General features: G+C 41.6%; 66 non-coding genes and 2 pseudogenes across 66 annotated transcripts; all 68 read left to right on the top strand.

The window, feature by feature from the left end:
- Nucleotides 1–19: 19 nt before the first annotated feature.
- Nucleotides 20–138, top strand: LOC135061287 (5S ribosomal RNA). Its single transcript, XR_010247673.1, has one exon. It is a non-coding gene; the product is annotated as a 5S ribosomal RNA (ribosomal RNA).
- A 107-nt stretch (nucleotides 139–245) lies between these two features.
- On the top strand, nucleotides 246–364 carry LOC135059433 (5S ribosomal RNA). The gene has a single exon (XR_010245835.1). It is a non-coding gene; the product is annotated as a 5S ribosomal RNA (ribosomal RNA).
- Nucleotides 365–471: 107 nt separating this feature from the next.
- On the top strand, nucleotides 472–590 carry LOC134885676 (5S ribosomal RNA). The gene has a single exon (XR_010169786.1). It is a non-coding gene; the product is annotated as a 5S ribosomal RNA (ribosomal RNA).
- A 107-nt stretch (nucleotides 591–697) lies between these two features.
- On the top strand, nucleotides 698–816 carry LOC134900559 (5S ribosomal RNA). Its single transcript, XR_010174071.1, has one exon. It is a non-coding gene; the product is annotated as a 5S ribosomal RNA (ribosomal RNA).
- A 107-nt stretch (nucleotides 817–923) lies between these two features.
- LOC135063685 (5S ribosomal RNA) lies at nucleotides 924–1042 on the top strand. The gene has a single exon (XR_010250010.1). It is a non-coding gene; the product is annotated as a 5S ribosomal RNA (ribosomal RNA).
- Nucleotides 1043–1149: 107 nt separating this feature from the next.
- Nucleotides 1150–1268, top strand: LOC134886630 (5S ribosomal RNA). Its single transcript, XR_010170710.1, has one exon. It is a non-coding gene; the product is annotated as a 5S ribosomal RNA (ribosomal RNA).
- A 107-nt stretch (nucleotides 1269–1375) lies between these two features.
- Nucleotides 1376–1494, top strand: LOC134886764 (5S ribosomal RNA). The gene has a single exon (XR_010170839.1). It is a non-coding gene; the product is annotated as a 5S ribosomal RNA (ribosomal RNA).
- Nucleotides 1495–1601: 107 nt separating this feature from the next.
- LOC135062815 (5S ribosomal RNA) lies at nucleotides 1602–1720 on the top strand. The gene has a single exon (XR_010249158.1). It is a non-coding gene; the product is annotated as a 5S ribosomal RNA (ribosomal RNA).
- Nucleotides 1721–1827: 107 nt separating this feature from the next.
- LOC134902150 (5S ribosomal RNA) lies at nucleotides 1828–1946 on the top strand. The gene has a single exon (XR_010175622.1). It is a non-coding gene; the product is annotated as a 5S ribosomal RNA (ribosomal RNA).
- A 107-nt stretch (nucleotides 1947–2053) lies between these two features.
- Nucleotides 2054–2172, top strand: LOC135065419 (5S ribosomal RNA). The gene has a single exon (XR_010251703.1). It is a non-coding gene; the product is annotated as a 5S ribosomal RNA (ribosomal RNA).
- Nucleotides 2173–2279: 107 nt separating this feature from the next.
- LOC134886752 (5S ribosomal RNA) lies at nucleotides 2280–2398 on the top strand. The gene has a single exon (XR_010170828.1). It is a non-coding gene; the product is annotated as a 5S ribosomal RNA (ribosomal RNA).
- A 107-nt stretch (nucleotides 2399–2505) lies between these two features.
- On the top strand, nucleotides 2506–2624 carry LOC134886741 (5S ribosomal RNA). The gene has a single exon (XR_010170817.1). It is a non-coding gene; the product is annotated as a 5S ribosomal RNA (ribosomal RNA).
- Nucleotides 2625–2731: 107 nt separating this feature from the next.
- LOC134885675 (5S ribosomal RNA) lies at nucleotides 2732–2850 on the top strand. Its single transcript, XR_010169785.1, has one exon. It is a non-coding gene; the product is annotated as a 5S ribosomal RNA (ribosomal RNA).
- A 107-nt stretch (nucleotides 2851–2957) lies between these two features.
- LOC135061286 (5S ribosomal RNA) lies at nucleotides 2958–3076 on the top strand. The gene has a single exon (XR_010247672.1). It is a non-coding gene; the product is annotated as a 5S ribosomal RNA (ribosomal RNA).
- A 107-nt stretch (nucleotides 3077–3183) lies between these two features.
- Nucleotides 3184–3302, top strand: LOC134901367 (5S ribosomal RNA). The gene has a single exon (XR_010174857.1). It is a non-coding gene; the product is annotated as a 5S ribosomal RNA (ribosomal RNA).
- Nucleotides 3303–3409: 107 nt separating this feature from the next.
- LOC134886729 (5S ribosomal RNA) lies at nucleotides 3410–3528 on the top strand. Its single transcript, XR_010170805.1, has one exon. It is a non-coding gene; the product is annotated as a 5S ribosomal RNA (ribosomal RNA).
- Nucleotides 3529–3635: 107 nt separating this feature from the next.
- LOC135060716 (5S ribosomal RNA) lies at nucleotides 3636–3754 on the top strand. The gene has a single exon (XR_010247108.1). It is a non-coding gene; the product is annotated as a 5S ribosomal RNA (ribosomal RNA).
- A 106-nt stretch (nucleotides 3755–3860) lies between these two features.
- Nucleotides 3861–3979, top strand: LOC135061143 (5S ribosomal RNA). The gene has a single exon (XR_010247534.1). It is a non-coding gene; the product is annotated as a 5S ribosomal RNA (ribosomal RNA).
- Nucleotides 3980–4086: 107 nt separating this feature from the next.
- LOC135069984 (5S ribosomal RNA) lies at nucleotides 4087–4205 on the top strand. The gene has a single exon (XR_010256161.1). It is a non-coding gene; the product is annotated as a 5S ribosomal RNA (ribosomal RNA).
- A 107-nt stretch (nucleotides 4206–4312) lies between these two features.
- LOC135061285 (5S ribosomal RNA) lies at nucleotides 4313–4431 on the top strand. Its single transcript, XR_010247671.1, has one exon. It is a non-coding gene; the product is annotated as a 5S ribosomal RNA (ribosomal RNA).
- Nucleotides 4432–4538: 107 nt separating this feature from the next.
- On the top strand, nucleotides 4539–4657 carry LOC135059431 (5S ribosomal RNA). The gene has a single exon (XR_010245833.1). It is a non-coding gene; the product is annotated as a 5S ribosomal RNA (ribosomal RNA).
- A 107-nt stretch (nucleotides 4658–4764) lies between these two features.
- On the top strand, nucleotides 4765–4883 carry LOC135061142 (5S ribosomal RNA). The gene has a single exon (XR_010247533.1). It is a non-coding gene; the product is annotated as a 5S ribosomal RNA (ribosomal RNA).
- Nucleotides 4884–4990: 107 nt separating this feature from the next.
- LOC134893465 (5S ribosomal RNA) lies at nucleotides 4991–5109 on the top strand (annotated as a pseudogene).
- Nucleotides 5110–5216: 107 nt separating this feature from the next.
- LOC134900707 (5S ribosomal RNA) lies at nucleotides 5217–5335 on the top strand. The gene has a single exon (XR_010174215.1). It is a non-coding gene; the product is annotated as a 5S ribosomal RNA (ribosomal RNA).
- Nucleotides 5336–5442: 107 nt separating this feature from the next.
- Nucleotides 5443–5561, top strand: LOC134885892 (5S ribosomal RNA). Its single transcript, XR_010169996.1, has one exon. It is a non-coding gene; the product is annotated as a 5S ribosomal RNA (ribosomal RNA).
- Nucleotides 5562–5668: 107 nt separating this feature from the next.
- On the top strand, nucleotides 5669–5787 carry LOC134886718 (5S ribosomal RNA). The gene has a single exon (XR_010170794.1). It is a non-coding gene; the product is annotated as a 5S ribosomal RNA (ribosomal RNA).
- Nucleotides 5788–5894: 107 nt separating this feature from the next.
- LOC135068673 (5S ribosomal RNA) lies at nucleotides 5895–6013 on the top strand. The gene has a single exon (XR_010254868.1). It is a non-coding gene; the product is annotated as a 5S ribosomal RNA (ribosomal RNA).
- A 107-nt stretch (nucleotides 6014–6120) lies between these two features.
- On the top strand, nucleotides 6121–6239 carry LOC134886707 (5S ribosomal RNA). Its single transcript, XR_010170783.1, has one exon. It is a non-coding gene; the product is annotated as a 5S ribosomal RNA (ribosomal RNA).
- A 107-nt stretch (nucleotides 6240–6346) lies between these two features.
- Nucleotides 6347–6465, top strand: LOC135060679 (5S ribosomal RNA). Its single transcript, XR_010247073.1, has one exon. It is a non-coding gene; the product is annotated as a 5S ribosomal RNA (ribosomal RNA).
- A 107-nt stretch (nucleotides 6466–6572) lies between these two features.
- LOC134886696 (5S ribosomal RNA) lies at nucleotides 6573–6691 on the top strand. The gene has a single exon (XR_010170772.1). It is a non-coding gene; the product is annotated as a 5S ribosomal RNA (ribosomal RNA).
- A 107-nt stretch (nucleotides 6692–6798) lies between these two features.
- LOC134886684 (5S ribosomal RNA) lies at nucleotides 6799–6917 on the top strand. Its single transcript, XR_010170761.1, has one exon. It is a non-coding gene; the product is annotated as a 5S ribosomal RNA (ribosomal RNA).
- Nucleotides 6918–7024: 107 nt separating this feature from the next.
- On the top strand, nucleotides 7025–7143 carry LOC135067759 (5S ribosomal RNA). Its single transcript, XR_010253969.1, has one exon. It is a non-coding gene; the product is annotated as a 5S ribosomal RNA (ribosomal RNA).
- A 107-nt stretch (nucleotides 7144–7250) lies between these two features.
- LOC135068963 (5S ribosomal RNA) lies at nucleotides 7251–7369 on the top strand. Its single transcript, XR_010255154.1, has one exon. It is a non-coding gene; the product is annotated as a 5S ribosomal RNA (ribosomal RNA).
- A 107-nt stretch (nucleotides 7370–7476) lies between these two features.
- Nucleotides 7477–7595, top strand: LOC134886672 (5S ribosomal RNA). Its single transcript, XR_010170750.1, has one exon. It is a non-coding gene; the product is annotated as a 5S ribosomal RNA (ribosomal RNA).
- A 107-nt stretch (nucleotides 7596–7702) lies between these two features.
- Nucleotides 7703–7821, top strand: LOC134886660 (5S ribosomal RNA). The gene has a single exon (XR_010170739.1). It is a non-coding gene; the product is annotated as a 5S ribosomal RNA (ribosomal RNA).
- A 107-nt stretch (nucleotides 7822–7928) lies between these two features.
- LOC135059842 (5S ribosomal RNA) lies at nucleotides 7929–8047 on the top strand. The gene has a single exon (XR_010246240.1). It is a non-coding gene; the product is annotated as a 5S ribosomal RNA (ribosomal RNA).
- Nucleotides 8048–8154: 107 nt separating this feature from the next.
- Nucleotides 8155–8273, top strand: LOC134901313 (5S ribosomal RNA). The gene has a single exon (XR_010174802.1). It is a non-coding gene; the product is annotated as a 5S ribosomal RNA (ribosomal RNA).
- Nucleotides 8274–8380: 107 nt separating this feature from the next.
- On the top strand, nucleotides 8381–8499 carry LOC135062814 (5S ribosomal RNA). The gene has a single exon (XR_010249157.1). It is a non-coding gene; the product is annotated as a 5S ribosomal RNA (ribosomal RNA).
- A 107-nt stretch (nucleotides 8500–8606) lies between these two features.
- On the top strand, nucleotides 8607–8725 carry LOC134900779 (5S ribosomal RNA). The gene has a single exon (XR_010174283.1). It is a non-coding gene; the product is annotated as a 5S ribosomal RNA (ribosomal RNA).
- Nucleotides 8726–8832: 107 nt separating this feature from the next.
- Nucleotides 8833–8951, top strand: LOC135067190 (5S ribosomal RNA). Its single transcript, XR_010253412.1, has one exon. It is a non-coding gene; the product is annotated as a 5S ribosomal RNA (ribosomal RNA).
- Nucleotides 8952–9058: 107 nt separating this feature from the next.
- Nucleotides 9059–9177, top strand: LOC135069347 (5S ribosomal RNA). The gene has a single exon (XR_010255530.1). It is a non-coding gene; the product is annotated as a 5S ribosomal RNA (ribosomal RNA).
- A 107-nt stretch (nucleotides 9178–9284) lies between these two features.
- LOC134884624 (5S ribosomal RNA) lies at nucleotides 9285–9403 on the top strand. The gene has a single exon (XR_010168766.1). It is a non-coding gene; the product is annotated as a 5S ribosomal RNA (ribosomal RNA).
- Nucleotides 9404–9510: 107 nt separating this feature from the next.
- Nucleotides 9511–9629, top strand: LOC134885282 (5S ribosomal RNA). Its single transcript, XR_010169400.1, has one exon. It is a non-coding gene; the product is annotated as a 5S ribosomal RNA (ribosomal RNA).
- Nucleotides 9630–9736: 107 nt separating this feature from the next.
- LOC134886399 (5S ribosomal RNA) lies at nucleotides 9737–9855 on the top strand. The gene has a single exon (XR_010170483.1). It is a non-coding gene; the product is annotated as a 5S ribosomal RNA (ribosomal RNA).
- A 107-nt stretch (nucleotides 9856–9962) lies between these two features.
- LOC135062813 (5S ribosomal RNA) lies at nucleotides 9963–10081 on the top strand. The gene has a single exon (XR_010249156.1). It is a non-coding gene; the product is annotated as a 5S ribosomal RNA (ribosomal RNA).
- A 107-nt stretch (nucleotides 10082–10188) lies between these two features.
- On the top strand, nucleotides 10189–10307 carry LOC135063096 (5S ribosomal RNA). The gene has a single exon (XR_010249435.1). It is a non-coding gene; the product is annotated as a 5S ribosomal RNA (ribosomal RNA).
- Nucleotides 10308–10414: 107 nt separating this feature from the next.
- LOC134886648 (5S ribosomal RNA) lies at nucleotides 10415–10533 on the top strand. Its single transcript, XR_010170728.1, has one exon. It is a non-coding gene; the product is annotated as a 5S ribosomal RNA (ribosomal RNA).
- A 107-nt stretch (nucleotides 10534–10640) lies between these two features.
- On the top strand, nucleotides 10641–10759 carry LOC134901907 (5S ribosomal RNA). Its single transcript, XR_010175382.1, has one exon. It is a non-coding gene; the product is annotated as a 5S ribosomal RNA (ribosomal RNA).
- A 107-nt stretch (nucleotides 10760–10866) lies between these two features.
- LOC134885211 (5S ribosomal RNA) lies at nucleotides 10867–10985 on the top strand. Its single transcript, XR_010169331.1, has one exon. It is a non-coding gene; the product is annotated as a 5S ribosomal RNA (ribosomal RNA).
- Nucleotides 10986–11092: 107 nt separating this feature from the next.
- On the top strand, nucleotides 11093–11211 carry LOC134886637 (5S ribosomal RNA). Its single transcript, XR_010170717.1, has one exon. It is a non-coding gene; the product is annotated as a 5S ribosomal RNA (ribosomal RNA).
- A 107-nt stretch (nucleotides 11212–11318) lies between these two features.
- On the top strand, nucleotides 11319–11437 carry LOC135066526 (5S ribosomal RNA). The gene has a single exon (XR_010252773.1). It is a non-coding gene; the product is annotated as a 5S ribosomal RNA (ribosomal RNA).
- Nucleotides 11438–11544: 107 nt separating this feature from the next.
- On the top strand, nucleotides 11545–11663 carry LOC135059841 (5S ribosomal RNA). Its single transcript, XR_010246239.1, has one exon. It is a non-coding gene; the product is annotated as a 5S ribosomal RNA (ribosomal RNA).
- Nucleotides 11664–11770: 107 nt separating this feature from the next.
- Nucleotides 11771–11889, top strand: LOC134886625 (5S ribosomal RNA). Its single transcript, XR_010170705.1, has one exon. It is a non-coding gene; the product is annotated as a 5S ribosomal RNA (ribosomal RNA).
- A 107-nt stretch (nucleotides 11890–11996) lies between these two features.
- LOC134886614 (5S ribosomal RNA) lies at nucleotides 11997–12115 on the top strand. The gene has a single exon (XR_010170694.1). It is a non-coding gene; the product is annotated as a 5S ribosomal RNA (ribosomal RNA).
- Nucleotides 12116–12222: 107 nt separating this feature from the next.
- On the top strand, nucleotides 12223–12341 carry LOC135059029 (5S ribosomal RNA). The gene has a single exon (XR_010245449.1). It is a non-coding gene; the product is annotated as a 5S ribosomal RNA (ribosomal RNA).
- Nucleotides 12342–12448: 107 nt separating this feature from the next.
- LOC135063099 (5S ribosomal RNA) lies at nucleotides 12449–12567 on the top strand. The gene has a single exon (XR_010249438.1). It is a non-coding gene; the product is annotated as a 5S ribosomal RNA (ribosomal RNA).
- A 107-nt stretch (nucleotides 12568–12674) lies between these two features.
- On the top strand, nucleotides 12675–12793 carry LOC134886602 (5S ribosomal RNA). Its single transcript, XR_010170683.1, has one exon. It is a non-coding gene; the product is annotated as a 5S ribosomal RNA (ribosomal RNA).
- Nucleotides 12794–12900: 107 nt separating this feature from the next.
- LOC135065715 (5S ribosomal RNA) lies at nucleotides 12901–13019 on the top strand. The gene has a single exon (XR_010251988.1). It is a non-coding gene; the product is annotated as a 5S ribosomal RNA (ribosomal RNA).
- A 107-nt stretch (nucleotides 13020–13126) lies between these two features.
- LOC135063545 (5S ribosomal RNA) lies at nucleotides 13127–13245 on the top strand. Its single transcript, XR_010249873.1, has one exon. It is a non-coding gene; the product is annotated as a 5S ribosomal RNA (ribosomal RNA).
- A 106-nt stretch (nucleotides 13246–13351) lies between these two features.
- On the top strand, nucleotides 13352–13470 carry LOC134886590 (5S ribosomal RNA). The gene has a single exon (XR_010170672.1). It is a non-coding gene; the product is annotated as a 5S ribosomal RNA (ribosomal RNA).
- A 107-nt stretch (nucleotides 13471–13577) lies between these two features.
- LOC135066875 (5S ribosomal RNA) lies at nucleotides 13578–13696 on the top strand. Its single transcript, XR_010253111.1, has one exon. It is a non-coding gene; the product is annotated as a 5S ribosomal RNA (ribosomal RNA).
- A 107-nt stretch (nucleotides 13697–13803) lies between these two features.
- On the top strand, nucleotides 13804–13922 carry LOC135067574 (5S ribosomal RNA). Its single transcript, XR_010253786.1, has one exon. It is a non-coding gene; the product is annotated as a 5S ribosomal RNA (ribosomal RNA).
- A 107-nt stretch (nucleotides 13923–14029) lies between these two features.
- LOC134890404 (5S ribosomal RNA) lies at nucleotides 14030–14148 on the top strand (annotated as a pseudogene).
- Nucleotides 14149–14255: 107 nt separating this feature from the next.
- LOC134886578 (5S ribosomal RNA) lies at nucleotides 14256–14374 on the top strand. Its single transcript, XR_010170661.1, has one exon. It is a non-coding gene; the product is annotated as a 5S ribosomal RNA (ribosomal RNA).
- Nucleotides 14375–14481: 107 nt separating this feature from the next.
- On the top strand, nucleotides 14482–14600 carry LOC135066525 (5S ribosomal RNA). The gene has a single exon (XR_010252772.1). It is a non-coding gene; the product is annotated as a 5S ribosomal RNA (ribosomal RNA).
- Nucleotides 14601–14707: 107 nt separating this feature from the next.
- Nucleotides 14708–14826, top strand: LOC135059840 (5S ribosomal RNA). Its single transcript, XR_010246238.1, has one exon. It is a non-coding gene; the product is annotated as a 5S ribosomal RNA (ribosomal RNA).
- A 107-nt stretch (nucleotides 14827–14933) lies between these two features.
- Nucleotides 14934–15052, top strand: LOC134886566 (5S ribosomal RNA). Its single transcript, XR_010170648.1, has one exon. It is a non-coding gene; the product is annotated as a 5S ribosomal RNA (ribosomal RNA).
- Nucleotides 15053–15159: 107 nt separating this feature from the next.
- LOC134886555 (5S ribosomal RNA) lies at nucleotides 15160–15278 on the top strand. The gene has a single exon (XR_010170635.1). It is a non-coding gene; the product is annotated as a 5S ribosomal RNA (ribosomal RNA).
- The last annotated feature ends 15 nt before the right edge of the window (nucleotides 15279–15293 follow it).

The following is a 15293-nucleotide window of genomic DNA, read 5'->3' as shown; positions in this document are numbered from 1 at the left end:
AACAGAAACCACAAAGCTCATCTACAGCCACACCACACTGGATACGCCCAATCTCATCTGATCTTGGAAGCTAAGCAGTGTTGGGCCTGGTTAGTACTTGGATGGGAGACCACCGGGGAATACAAGGTGCTGTAGATATTTTTATACTGCCAACACCGTTCTGTTGATGCATTCCATTTTCAAATGTATTCATTTATGAACCAGTAGTTAGAAGTAGAAAAGTTCTAACAGAAACCACAAAGCTCATCTACAGCCACACCACACTGGGTACGCCCAATCTCATCTGATCTTGGAAGCTAAGCAGTGTTGGGCCTGGTTAGTACTTGGATGGGAGACCACCTGGGAATACAAGGTGCTGTAGATATTTTTATACTGCCAACACCGTTCTGTTGATGCATTCCATTTTCAAACGTATTCATTTATGAACCAGTAGTTAGAAGTAGAAAAGTTCTAACAGAAACCACAAAGCTCATCTACAGCCACACCACACTGAATACGCCCAATCTCATCTGATTTTGTAAGCTAAGCAGTGTTGGGCCTGGTTAGTACTTGGATGGGAGACCACCTGGGAATACAAGGTGCTGTAGATATTTTTATACTACCAACACCGTTCTGTTGATGCATTCCATTTTTAAACGTATTCGTTTATGAACCAGTAGTTAGAAGTAGAAAAGTTCTAACAGAAACCATAAAGCTCATCTACAGCCACACCACACTGGATACGCCCAATCTCATCTGATCTTGGAAGCTAAGCAGTGTTGGGCCTGGTTAGTACTTGGATGGGAAACCACCTGGGAATACTAGGTGCTGTAGATATTTTTATACTACCAACACCGTTCTGTTGATGCATTCCATTTTCAAACGTATTCATTTATGAACCAGTAGTTAGAAGTAGAAAAGTTCTAACAGAAACCATAAAGCTCATCTACAGCCACACCACACTGGATACGCCCAATCTCATCTGATCTTGGAAGCTAAGCAGTGTTGGGCCTGGTTAGTACTTGGATAGGAGACCACCTGGGAATACAAGGTGCTGTAGATATTTTTATACTGCCAACACCGTTCTGTTGATGCATTCAATTTTCAAATGTATTCATTTATGAACCAGTAGTTAGAAGTAGAAAAGTTCAAACAGAAACCACAAAGCTCATCTACAGCCACACCACACTGAATACGCCCAATCTCATCTGATTTTGTAAGCTAAGCAGTGTTGGGCCTGGTTAGTACTTGGATGGGAGACCACCTGGGAACACAAGGTGCTGTAGATATTTTTATACTGCCAACACCGTTCTGTTGATGCATTCCATTTTCAAACGTATTCATTTATGAACCAGTAGTTAGAAGTAGAAAAGTTCTAACAGAAACCATAAAGCTCATCTACAGCCACACCACACTGGATACGCCCAATCTCATCTGATCTTGGAAGCTAAGCAGTGTTGGGCCTGGTTAGTACTTGGATGGGAGACCACCTGGGAATACAAGGTGCTGTAGATAATTTTATACTGCCAACACCGTTCTGTTGATGCATTCCATTTTAAAACGTATTCATTTATGAACCAGTAGTTAGAAGTAGAAAAGTTCTAACAGAAACCACAAAGTTCATCTACAGCCACACCACACTGGATACGCCCAATCTCATCTGATTTTGGAAGCTAAGCAGTGTTGGGCCTGGTTAGTACTTGGATGGGAGACCACCTGGGAATACAAGGTGCTGTAGATATTTTTATACTGCCAACACTGTTCTGTTGATGCATTCCATTTTCAAACGTATTCATTTATGAACCAGTAGTTAGAAGTAGAAAAGTTCTAACAGAAACCACAAAGCTCATTTACAGCCACACCACACTGGATACGCCCAATCTCATCTGATCTTGGAAGCTAAGCAGTGTTGGGCCTGGTTAGTACTTGGATGGGAGACCACCTGGGAATACAAGGTGCTGTAGATATTTTTATACTGCCAACACCGTTCTGTTGATGCATTCCATTTTCAAATGTATTCATTTATGAACCAGTAGTTAGAAGTAGAAAAGTTCTAACAGAAACCACAAAGCTCATCTACAGCCACACCACACTGGATACGCCCAATCTCATCTGATCTTGGAAGCTAAGCAGTGTTGGGCCTGGTTAGTACTTGGATGGGAGACCACCTGGGAATACAAGATGCTGTAGATATTTTTATACTGCCAACACCGTTCTGTTGATGCATTCCATTTTCAAACGTATTCATTTATGAACCAGTAGTTAGAAGTAGAAAAGTTCTAACAGAAACCACAAAGCTCATCTACAGCCACACCACACTGGATACGCCCAATCTCATCTGATCTTGGAAGCTAAGCAGTGTTGGGCCTGGTTAGTACTTGGATGGGAGACCACCTGGGAATACAAGGTGCTGTAGATATTTTTATACTGCCAACACTGTTCTGTTGATGCATTCCATTTTCAAACGTATTCATTTATGAACCAGTAGTTAGAAGTAGAAAAGTTCTAACAGAAACCACAAAGCTCATCTACAGCCACACCACACTGGATACGCCCAATCTCATCTGATCTTGGAAGCTAAGCAGTGTTGGGCCTGGTTAGTACTTGGATGGGAGACCACCTGGGAATACAAGGTGCTGTAGATATTTTTATACTGCCAACACCGTTCTGTTGATGCATTCAATTTTCAAATGTATTCATTTATGAACCAGTAGTTAGAAGTAGAAAAGTTCAAACAGAAACCACAAAGCTCATCTACAGCCACACCACACTGAATACGCCCAATCTCATCTGATTTTGTAAGCTAAGCAGTGTTGGGCCTGGTTAGTACTTGGATGGGAGACCACCTGGGAATACAAGGTGCTGTAGATATTTTTATACTACCAACACCGTTCTGTTGATGCATTCCATTTTTAAACGTATTCGTTTATGAACCAGTAGTTAGAAGTAGAAAAGTTCTAACAGAAACCATAAAGCTCATCTACAGCCACACCACACTGGATACGCCCAATCTCATCTGATCTTGGAAGCTAAGCAGTGTTGGGCCTGGTTAGTACTTGGATGGGAGACCACCGGGGAATACAAGGTGCTGTAGATAATTTTATACTGCCAACACCGTTCTGTTGATGCATTCCATTTTAAAACGTATTCATTTATGAACCAGTAGTTAGAAGTAGAAAAGTTCTAACAGAAACCACAAAGTTCATCTACAGCCATACCACACTGGATACGCCCAATCTCATCTGATTTTGGAAGCTAAGCAGTGTTGGGCCTGGTTAGTACTTGGATGGGAGACCACCTGGGAATACAAGGTGCTGTAGATATTTTTATACTGCCAACACTGTTCTGTTGATGCATTCCATTTTCAAACGTATTCATTTATGAACCAGTAGTTAGAAGTAGAAAAGTTCTAACAGAAACCACAAAGCTCATCTACAGCCACACCACACTGGATACGCCCAATCTCATCTGATCTTGGAAGCTAAGCAGTGTTGGGCCTGGTTAGTACTTGGATGGGAGACCACCTGGGAATACAAGGTGCTGTAGATATTTTTATACTGCCAACACCGTTCTGTTGATGCATTCCATTTTCAAATGTATTCATTTATGAACCAGTAGTTAGAAGTAGAAAAGTTCAAACAGAAACCGCAAAGCTCATCTACAGCCACACTACACTGGATACGCCCAATCTCATCTGATCTTGGAAGCTAAGCAGTGTTGGGCCTGGTTAGTACTTGGATGGGAGACCACCTGGGAATACAAGGTGCTGTAGATATTTTTATACTACCAACACCTTCTGTTGATGCATTCCATTTTTAAACGTATTCGTTTATGAACCAGTAGTTAGAAGTAGAAAAGTTCTAACAGAAACCACAAAGCTCATCTACAGCCACACCACACTGGATACGCCCAATCTCATCTGATCTTGGAAGCTAAGCAGTGTTGGGCCTGGTTAGTACTTGGATGGGAGACCACCTGGGAATACAAGGTGCTGTAGAAATTTTTATACTGCCAACACCGTTCTGTTGATGCATTCCATTTTAAAACGTATTCATTTATGAACCAGTAGTTAGAAGTAGAAAAGTTCTAACAGAAACCACAAAGTTCATCGACAGCCACACCACACTGGATACGCCCAATCTCATCTGATTTTGGAAGCTAAGCAGTGTTGGGCCTGGTTAGTACTTGGATGGGAGACCACCTGGGAATACAAGGTGCTGTAGATATTTTTATACTGCCAACACTGTTCTGTTGATGCATTCCATTTTCAAACGTATTCATTTATGAACCAGTAGTTAGAAGTAGAAAAGTTCTAACAGAAACCACAAAGCTCATCTACAGCCACACCACACTGGATACGCCCAATCTCATCTGATCTTGGAAGCTAAGCAGTGTTGGGCCTGGTTAGTACTTGGATGGGAGACCACCGGGGAATACAAGGTGCTGTAGATATTTTTATACTGCCAACACCGTTCTGTTGATGCATTCCATTTTCAAATGTATTCATTTATGAACCAGTAGTTAGAAGTAGAAAAGTTCTAACAGAAACCACAAAGCTCATCTACAGCCACACCACACTGGGTACGCCCAATCTCATCTGATCTTGGAAGCTAAGCAGTGTTGGGCCTGGTTAGTACTTGGATGGGAGACCACCTGGGAATACAAGGTGCTGTAGATATTTTTATACTGCCAACACCGTTCTGTTGATGCATTCCATTTTCAAACGTATTCATTTATGAACCAGTAGTTAGAAGTAGAAAAGTTCTAACAGAAACCACAAAGCTCATCTACAGCCACACCACACTGGATACGCCCAATCTCATCTGATCTTGGAAGCTAAGCAGTGTTGGGCCTGGTTAGTACTTGGATGGGAGACCACCTGGGAATACAAGGTGCTGTAGAAATTTTTATACTGCCAACACCGTTCTGTTGATGCATTCAATTTTCAAATGTATTCATTTATGAACCAGTAGTTAGAAGTAGAAAAGTTCAAACAGAAACCACAAAGCTCATCTACAGCCACACCACACTGAATACGCCCAATCTCATCTGATTTTGTAAGCTAAGCAGTGTTGGGCCTGGTTAGAACTTGGATGGGAGACCACCTGGGAATACAAGGTGCTGTAGATATTTTTATACTTCCAACACCGTTCTGTTGATGCATTCCATTTTCAAATGTATTCATTTATGAACCAGTAGTTAGAAGTAGAAAAGTTCAAACAGAAACCACAAAGCTCATCTACAGCCAAACCACACTGAATACGCCCAATCTCATCTGATCTTGGAAGCTAAGCAGTGTTGGGCCTGGTTAGTACTTGGATGGGAGACCACCTGGGAATACAAGGTGCTGTAGATATTTTTATACTGCCAACACCGTTCTGTTGATGCATTCCATTTTCAAACGTATTCATTTATGAACCAGTAGTTAGAAGTAGAAAAGTTCTAACAGAAACCATAAAGCTCATCTACAGCCACACCACACTGGATACGCCCAATCTCATCTGATCTTGGAAGCTAAGCAGTGTATGGCCTGGTTAGTACTTGCATGGGAGACCACCTGGGAATACAAGGTGCTGTAGATATTTTTATACTGCCAACACTGTTCTGTTGATGCATTCCATTTTCAAACGTATTCATTTATGAACCAGTAGTTAGAAGTAGAAAAGTTCTAACAGAAACCACAAAGCTCATCTACAGCCACACCACACTGGATACGCCCAATCTCATCTGATCTTGGAAGCTAAGCAGTGTTGGGCCTGGTTAGTACTTGGATGGGAGACCACCTGGGAATACAAGGTGCTGTAGATATTTTTATACTGCCAACACCGTTCTGTTGATGCATTCCATTTTCAAATGTATTCATTTATGAACCAGTAGTTAGAAGTAGAAAAGTTCTAACAGAAACCACAAAGCTCATCTACAGCCACACCACACTGGATACGCCCAATCTCATCTGATCTTGGAAGCTACGCAGTGTTGGGCCTGGTTAGTACTTAGATGGGAGACCACCTGGGAATACAAGGTGCTGTAGATATTTTTATACTGCCAACACCGTTCTGTTGATGCATTCCATTTTCAAACGTATTCATTTATGAACCAGTAGTTAGAAGTAGAAAAGTTCTAACAGAAACCACAAAGCTCATCTACAGCCACACCACACTGGATACGCCCAATCTCATCTGATCTTGGAAGCTAAGCAGTGTTGGGCCTGGTTAGTACTTGGATGGGAGACCACCTGGGAATACAAGGTGCTGTAGATATTTTTATACTGCCAACACCGTTCTGTTGATGCATTCAATTTTCAAATGTATTCATTTATGAACCAGTAGTTAGAAGTAGAAAAGTTCAAACAGAAACCACAAAGCTCATCTACAGCCACACCACACTGAATACGCCCAATCTCATCTGATCTTGGAAGCTAAGCAGTGTTGGGCCTGGTTAGTACTTGGATGGGAGACCACCTGGGAATACAAGGTGCTGTAGATATTTTTATACTGCCAACACCGTTCTGTTGATGCATTCCATTTTCAAACGTATTCATTTATGAACCAGTAGTTAGAAGTAGAAAAGTTCTAACAGAAACCACAAAGCTCATCTACAGCCACACCACACTGGATACGCCCAATCTCATCTGATCTTGGAAGCTAAGCAGTGTTGGGCCTGGTTAGTACTTGGATGGGAGACCACCTGGGAATACAAGGTGCTGTAGATATTTTTATCCTGCCAACACCGTTCTGTTGATGCATTCCATTTTCAAACGTATTCATTTATGAACCAGTAGTTAGAAGTAGAAAAGTTCTAACAGAAACCACAAAGCTCATCTACAGCCACACCACACTGGATACGCCCAATCTCATCTGATCTTGGAAGCTAAGCAGTGTTGGGCCTGGTTAGTACTTGGATGGGAGACCACCTGGGAATACAAGGTGCTGTAGATATTTTTATACTGCCAACACCGTTCTGTTGATGCATTCCATTTTCAAACGTGTTCATTTATGAACCAGTAGTTAGAAGTAGAAAAGTTCTAACAGAAACCATAAAGCTCATCTACAGCCACACCACACTGGATACGCCCAATCTCATCTGATCTTGGAAGCTAAGCAGTGTATGGCCTGGTTAGTACTTGGATGGGAGACCACCTGGGAATACAAGGTGCTGTAGATAATTTTATACTGCCAACACCGTTCTGTTGATGCATTCCATTTTAAAACGTATTCATTTATGAACCAGTAGTTAGAAGTAGAAAAGTTCTAACAGAAACCACAAAGTTCATCTACAGCCACACCACACTGGATACGCCCAATCTCATCTGATTTTGGAAGCTAAGCAGTGTTGGGCCTGGTTAGTACTTGCATGGGAGACCACCTGGGAATACAAGGTGCTGTAGATATTTTTATACTGCCAACACTGTTCTGCTGATGCATTCCATTTTCAAACGTATTCATTTATGAACCAGTAGTTAGAAGTAGAAAAGTTCTAACAGAAACCACAAAGCTCATCTACAGCCACACCACACTGGATACGCCCAATCTCATCTGATCTTGGAAGCTAAGCAGTGTTGGGCCTGGTTAGTACTTGGATGGGAGACCACCTGGGAATACAAGGTGCTGTAGATATTTTTATACTGCCAACACCGTTCTGTTGATGCATTCCATTTTCAAATGTATTCATTTATGAACCAGTAGTTAGAAGTAGAAAAGTTCTAACAGAAACCACAAAGCTCATCTACAGCCACACCACACTGGATACGCCCAATCTCATCTGATCTTGGAAGCTAAGCAGTGTTGGGCCTGGTTAGTACTTGGATGGGAGACCACCTGGGAATACAAGGTGCTGTAGATATTTTTATACTGCCAACACCGTTCTGTTGATGCATTCCATTTTCAAACGTATTCATTTATGAACCAGTAGTTAGAAGTAGAAAAGTTCTAACAGAAACCACAAAGCTCATCTACAGCAACACCACACTGGATACGCCCAATCTCATCTGATCTTGGAAGCTAAGCAGTGTTGGGCCTGGTTAGTACTTGGATGGGAGACCACCTGGGAATACAAGGTGCTGTAGATATTTTTATACTACCAACACCGTTCTGTTGATGCATTCAATTTTTAAACGTATTCGTTTATGAACCAGTAGTTAGAAGTAGAAAAGTTCTAACAGAAACCATAAAGCTCATCTACAGCCACACCACACTGGATACGCCCAATCTCATCTGATCTTGGAAGCTAAGCAGTGTTGGGCCTGGTTAGTACTTGGATGGGAGACCACCTGAGAATACAAGGTGCTGTAGATAATTTTATACTGCCAACACCGTTCTGTTGATGCATTCCATTTTAAAACGTATTCATTTATGAACCAGTAGTTAGAAGTAGAAAAGTTCTAACAGAAACCACAAAGTTCATCTACAGCCACACCACACTGGATACGCCCAATCTCATCTGATTTTGGAAGCTAAGCAGTGTTGGGCCTGGTTAGTACTTGGATGGGAGACCACCTGGGAATACAAGGTGCTGTAGATATTTTTATACTGCCAACACCGTTCTGTTGATGCATTCCATTTTCAAATGTATTCATTTATGAACCAGTAGTTAGAAGTAGAAAAGTTCAAACAGAAACCTCAAAGCTCATCTACAGCCACACCGCACTGAATACGCCCAATCTCATCTGATCTTGGAAGCTAAGCAGTGTTGGGCCTGGTTAGTACTTGGATGGGAGACCACCTGGGAATACAAGGTGCTGTAGATATTTTTATACTGCCAACACCGTTCTGTTGATGCATTCCATTTTCAAACGTATTCATTTATGAACCAGTAGTTAGAAGTAGAAAAGTTCTAACAGAAACCACAAAGCTCATCTACAGCCACACCACACTGGATACGCCCAATCTCATCTGATCTTGGAAGCTAAGCAGTGTTGGGCCTGGTTAGTATTTGGATGGGAGACCACCTGGAAATAGAAGGTGCTGTAGATATTTTTATACTGCCAACACCGTTCTGTTGATGCATTCCATTTTAAAACGTATTCATTTATGAACCAGTAGTTAGAAGTAGAAAAGTTCTAACAGAAACCAGAAAATTCATCTACAGCAACACCACACTGGATATGCTCAATCTCATCTGATCTTGGAAGCTAAGCAGTGTTGGGCCTGGTTAGTACTTGGATGGGAGACCACCTGGGAATACAAGGTGCTGTAGATATTTTTATACTGCCAACACCGTTCTGTTGATGCATTCCATTTTCAAACGTATTCATTTATGAACCAGTAGTTAGAAGTAGAAAAGTTCTAACAGAAACCAGAAAATTCATCTACAGCAACACCACACTGGATACGCCCAATCTCATCTGATCTTGGAAGCTAAGCAGTGTTGGGCCTGGTTAGTATTTGGATGGGAGACCACCTGGAAATAGAAGGTGCTGTAGATATTTTTATACTGCCAACACCGTTCTGTTGATGCATTCCATTTTAAAACGTATTCATTTATGAACCAGTAGTTAGAAGTAGAAAAGTTCTAACAGAAACCAGAAAATTCATCTACAGCAGCACCACACTGGATACGCCCAATTTCATCTGATCTTGGAAGCTAAGCAGTGTTGGGCCTGGTTAGTACTTGGATGGGAGACCACCTGGGAATACAAGGTGCTGTAGATATTTTTATACTGCCAACACCGTTCTGTTGATGCATTCCATTTTCAAACGTATTCATTTATGAACCAGTAGTTAGAAGTAGAAAAGTTCTAACAGAAACCACAAAGCTCATCTACAGCCACACCACACTGGATACGCCCAATCTCATCTGATTTTGGAAGCTAAGCAGTGTTGGGCCTGGTTAGTACTTGGATGGGAGACCACCTGGGAATACAAGGTCCTGTAGATATTTTTATACTACCAACACCGTTCTGTTGATGCATTCCATTTTTAAACGTATTCGTTTATTAACCAGTAGTTAGAAGTAGAAAAGTTCTAACAGAAACCATAAAGCTCATCTACAGCCACACCACACTGGATACGCCCAATCTCATCTGATTTTGGAAGCTAAGCAGTGTTGGGCCTGGTTAGTACTTGGATGGGAGACCACCTGGGAATACAAGGTGCTGTAGATAATTTTATACTGCCAACACCGTTCTGTTGATGCATTCCATTTTAAAACGTATTCATTTATGAACCAGTAGTTAGAAGTAGAAAAGTTCAAACAGAAACCACAAAGCTCATCTACAGCCACACCACACTGAATACGCCCAATCTCATCTGATCTTGGAAGCTAAGCACTGTTGGGCCTGGTTAGTACTTGGATGGGAGACCACCTGGGAATACAAGGTGCTGTAGATATTTTTATACTGCCAACACCGTTCTGTTGATGCATTCCATTTTCAAACGTATTCATTTATGAACCAGTGGTTAGAAGTAGAAAAGTTCTAACAGAAACCACAAAGCTCATCTACAGCCACACCACACTGGATACGCCCAATCTCATCTGATCTTGGAAGCTAAGCAGTGTTGGGCCTGGTTAGTACTTGGATGGGAGACCACCTGGGAATACAAGGTGCTGTAGATATTTTTATACTGCCAACACCGTTCTGTTGATGCATTCCATTTTCAAATGTATTCATTTATGAACCAGTAGTTAGAAGTAGAAAAGTTCTAACAGAAACCACAAAGCTCATCTACAGCCACACCACACTGGATACGCCCAATCTCATCTGATCTTGGAAGCTAAGCAGTGTTGGGCCTGGTTAGTACTTGGTTGGGAGACCACCTGGGAATACAAGGTGCTGTAGATATTTTTATACTGCCAACACCGTTCTGTTGATGCATTCCATTTTCAAACGTATTCATTTATGAACCAGTAGTTAGAAGTAGAAAAGTTCTAACAGAAACCACAAAGCTCATCTACAGCCACACCACACTGGATACGCCCAATCTCATATGATCTTGGAAGCTAAGCAGTGTTGGGCCTGGTTAGTACTTGGATAGGAAACCACCTGGGAATACAAGGTGCTGTAGATATTTTTATACTGCCAACACCGTTCTGTTGATGCATTCCATTTTCAAATTTATTCATTTATGAACCAGTAGTTAGAAGTAGAAAAGTTCTAACAGAAACCACAAAGCTCATCTACAGCCACACCACACTGGATACGCCCAATCTCATCTGATCTTGGAAGCTAAGCAGTGTTGGGCCTGGTTAGTACTTGGATGGGAGACCACCTGGGAATACAAGGTGCTGTAGATATTTTTATACTGCCAACACCGTTCTGTTGATGCATTCCATTTTCAAACGTATTCATTTATGAACCAGTAGTTAGAAGTAGAAAAGTTCTAACAGAAACCGCAAAGCTCATCTACAGCCACACCACACTGGATACGCCCAATCTCATCTGATCTTGGAAGCTAAGCAGTGTTGGGTCTGGTTAGTATTTGGATGGGAGACCACCTGGAAATACAAGGTGCTGTAGATATTTTTATACTGCCAACACCGTTCTGTTGATGCATTCCATTTTAAAACGTATTCATTTATGAACCAGTAGTTAGAAGTAGAAAAGTTCTAACAGAAACCAGAAAATTCATCTACAGCAACACCACACTGGATACGCCCAATCTCATCTGATCTTGGAAGCTAAGCAGTGTTGGGCCTGGTTAGTACTTGGATGGGAGACCACCTGGGAATACAAGGTGCTGTAGATATTTTTATACTACCAACACCGTTCTGTTGATGCATTCCATTTTTAAACGTATTCGTTTATGAACCAGTAGTTAGAAGTAGAAAAGTTCTAACAGAAACCATAAAGCTCATCTACAGCCACACCACACTGGATACGCCCAATCTCATCTGATCTTGGAAGCTAAGCAGTGTTGGGCCTGGTTAGTACTTGGATGGGAGACCACCTGGGAATACAAGGTGCTGTAGATAATTTTATACTGCCAACACCGTTCTGTTGATGCATTCCATTTTAAAACGTATTCATTTATGAACCAGTAGTTAGAAGTAGAAAAGTTCTAACAGAAACCACAAAGCTCATCTACAGCCACACCACACTGGATACGCCCAATCTCATCTGATCTTGGAAGCTAAGCAGTGTTGGGCCTGGTTAGTACTTGGATGGGAGACCACCTGGGAATACAAGGTGCTGTAGATATTTTTATACTGCCAACACCGTTCTGTTGATGCATTCCATTTTCAAACGTATTCATTTATGAACCAGTAGTTAGAAGTAGAAAAGTTCTAACAGAAACCACAAAGCTCATCTACAGCCACACCACACTGGATATGCCCAATCTCATCTGATCTTGGAAGCTAAGCAGTGTTGGGCCTGGTTAGTACTTGGATGGGAGACCACCTGGGAATACAAGGTGCTGTAGATATTTTTATACTGCCAACACCGTTCTGTTGATGCATTCAATTTTCAAATGTATTCATTTATGAACCAGTAGTTAGAAGTAGAAAAGTTCAAACAGAAACCACAGAGCTCATCTACAGCCACACCACACTGAATACGCCCAATCTCATCTGATCTTGGAAGCTAAGCAGTGTTGGTCCTGGTTAGTACTTGGATGGGAGACCACCTGGGAATACAAGGTGCTGTAGATATTTTTATACTGCCAACACCGTTCTGTTGATGCATTCCATTTTCAAACGTATTCATTTATGAACCAGTAGTTAGAAGTAGAAAAGTTCTAACAGAAACCACAAAGCTCATCTACAGCCACACCACACTGGATACGCCCAATCTCATCTGATCTTGGAAGCTAAGCAGTGTTGGGCCTGGTTAGTACTTGGATGGGAGACCACCTGGGAATACAAGGTGCTGTAGATATTTTTATCCTGCCAACACCGTTCTGTTGATGCATTCCATTTTCAAACGTATTCATTTATGAACCAGTAGTTAGAAGTAGAAAAGTTCTAACAGAAACCACAAAGCTCATCTACAGCCACACCACACTGGATACGCCCAATTTCATCTGATCTTGGAAGCTAAGCAGTGTTGGGCCTGGTTAGTATTTGGATGGGAGACCACCTGGAAATACAAGGTGCTGTAGATATTTTTATACTGCCAACACCGTTCTGTTGATGCATTCCATTTTAAAATGTATTCATTTATGAACCAGTAGTTAGAAGTAGAAAAGTTCTAACAGAAACCAGAAAATTCATCTACAGCAACACCACATTGGATACGCCCAATCTCATCTGATCTTGGAAGCTAAGCAGTGTTGGGCCTGGTTAGTACTTGGATGGGAGACCACCTGGGAATACAAGGTGCTGTAGATATTTTTATACTGCCAACACCGTTCTGTTGATGCATTCCATTTTTAAACGTATTCGTTTATGAACCAGTAGTTAGAAGTAAAAAGTTCTAACAGAAACCATAAAGCTCATCTACAGCCACACCACACTGGATACGCCCAATCTCATCTGATCTTGGAAGCTAAGCAGTGTTGGGCCTGGTTAGTACTTGGATGGGAGACCACCTGGGAATACAAGGTGCTGTAGATAATTTTATACTGCCAACACCGTTCTGTTGATGCATTCCATTTTAAAACGTATTCATTTATGAACCAGTAGTTAGAAGTAGAAAAGTTCTAACAGAAACCACAAAGTTCATCTACAGCCACACCACACTGGATACGCCCAATCTCATCTGATTTTGGAAGCTAAGCAGTGTTGGGCCTGGTTAGTACTTGGATGGGAGACCACCTGGGAATATAAGGTGCTGTAGATATTTTTATACTGCCAACACTGTTCTGTTGATGCATTCCATTTTCAAACGTATTCATTTATGAACCAGTAGTTAGAAGTAGAAAAGTTCTAACAGAAACCACAAAGCTCATCTACAGCCACACCATACTGGGTACGCCCAATCACATCTGATCTTGGAAGCTAAGCAGTGTTGGGCCTGGTTAGTACTTGGATGGGAGACCACCTGGGAATACAAGGTGCTGTAGATATTTTTATACTGCCAACACCGTTCTGTTGATGCATTCCATTTTCAAATGTATTCATTTATGAACCAGTAGTTAGAAGTAGAAAAGTTCAAACAGAAACCACAAAGCTCATCTACAGCCACACCGCACTGAATACTCCCAATCTCATCTGATCGTGGAAGCTAAGCAGTGTTGGGCCTGGTTAGTACTTGGATAGGAAACCACCTGGGAATACAAGGTGCTGTAGATATTTTTATACTGCCAACACCGTTCTGTTGATGCATTCCATTTTCAAATTTATTCATTTATGAACCAGTAGTTAGAAGTAGAAAAGTTCTAACAGAAACCACAAAGCTCATCTACAGCCACACCACACTGGATACGCCCAATCTCATCTGATCTTGGAAGCTAAGCAGTGTTGGGCCTGGTTAGTACTTGGATGGGAGACCACCTGGGAATACAAGGTGCTGTAGATATTTTTATACTGCCAACACCGTTCTGTTGATGCATTCCATTTTCAAACGTATTCATTTATGAACCAGTAGTTAGAAGTAGAAAAGTTCTAACAGAAACCGCAAAGCTCATCTACAGCCACACCACACTGGATACGCCCAATCTCATCTGATCTTGGAAGCTAAGCAGTGTTGGGTCTGGTTAGTATTTGGATGGGAGACCACCTGGAAATACAAGGTGCTGTAGATATTTTTATACTGCCAACACCGTTCTGTTGATGCATTCCATTTTAAAACGTATTCATTTATGAACCAGTAGTTAGAAGTAGAAAAGTTCTAACAGAAACCAGAAAATTCATCTACAGCAACACCACACTGGATACGCCCAATCTCATCTGATCTTGGAAGCTAAGCAGTGTTGGGCCTGGTTAGTACTTGGATGGGAGACCACCTGGGAATACAAGGTGCTGTAGATATTTTTATACTACCAACACCGTTCTGTTGATGCATTCCATTTTTAAACGTATTCGTTTATGAACCAGTAGTTAGAAGTAGAAAAGTTCTAACAGAAACCATAAAGCTCATCTACAGCCACACCACACTGGATACGCCCAATCTCATCTGATCTTGGAAGCTAAGCAGTGTTGGGCCTGGTTAGTACTTGGATGGGAGACCACCTGGGAATACAAGGTGCTGTAGATAATTTTATACTGCCAACACCGTTCTGTTGATGCATTCCATTTTAAAACGTATTCATTTATGAACCAGTAGTTAGAAGTAGAAAAGTTCTAACAGAAACCACAAAGCTCATCTACAGCCACACCACACTGGATACGCCCAATCTCATCTGATCTTGGAAGCTAAGCAGTGTTGGGCCTGGTTAGTACTTGGATGGGAGACCACCTGGGAATACAAGGTGCTGTAGATATTTTTATACTGCCAA

This window comes from Pseudophryne corroboree, chromosome 3 (genome assembly GCF_028390025.1).
Source record: "Pseudophryne corroboree isolate aPseCor3 chromosome 3, aPseCor3.hap2, whole genome shotgun sequence".
NCBI lineage: Eukaryota > Metazoa > Chordata > Amphibia > Anura > Myobatrachidae > Pseudophryne > Pseudophryne corroboree.
This window is presented reverse-complemented; position numbering and strand designations above follow the sequence as displayed.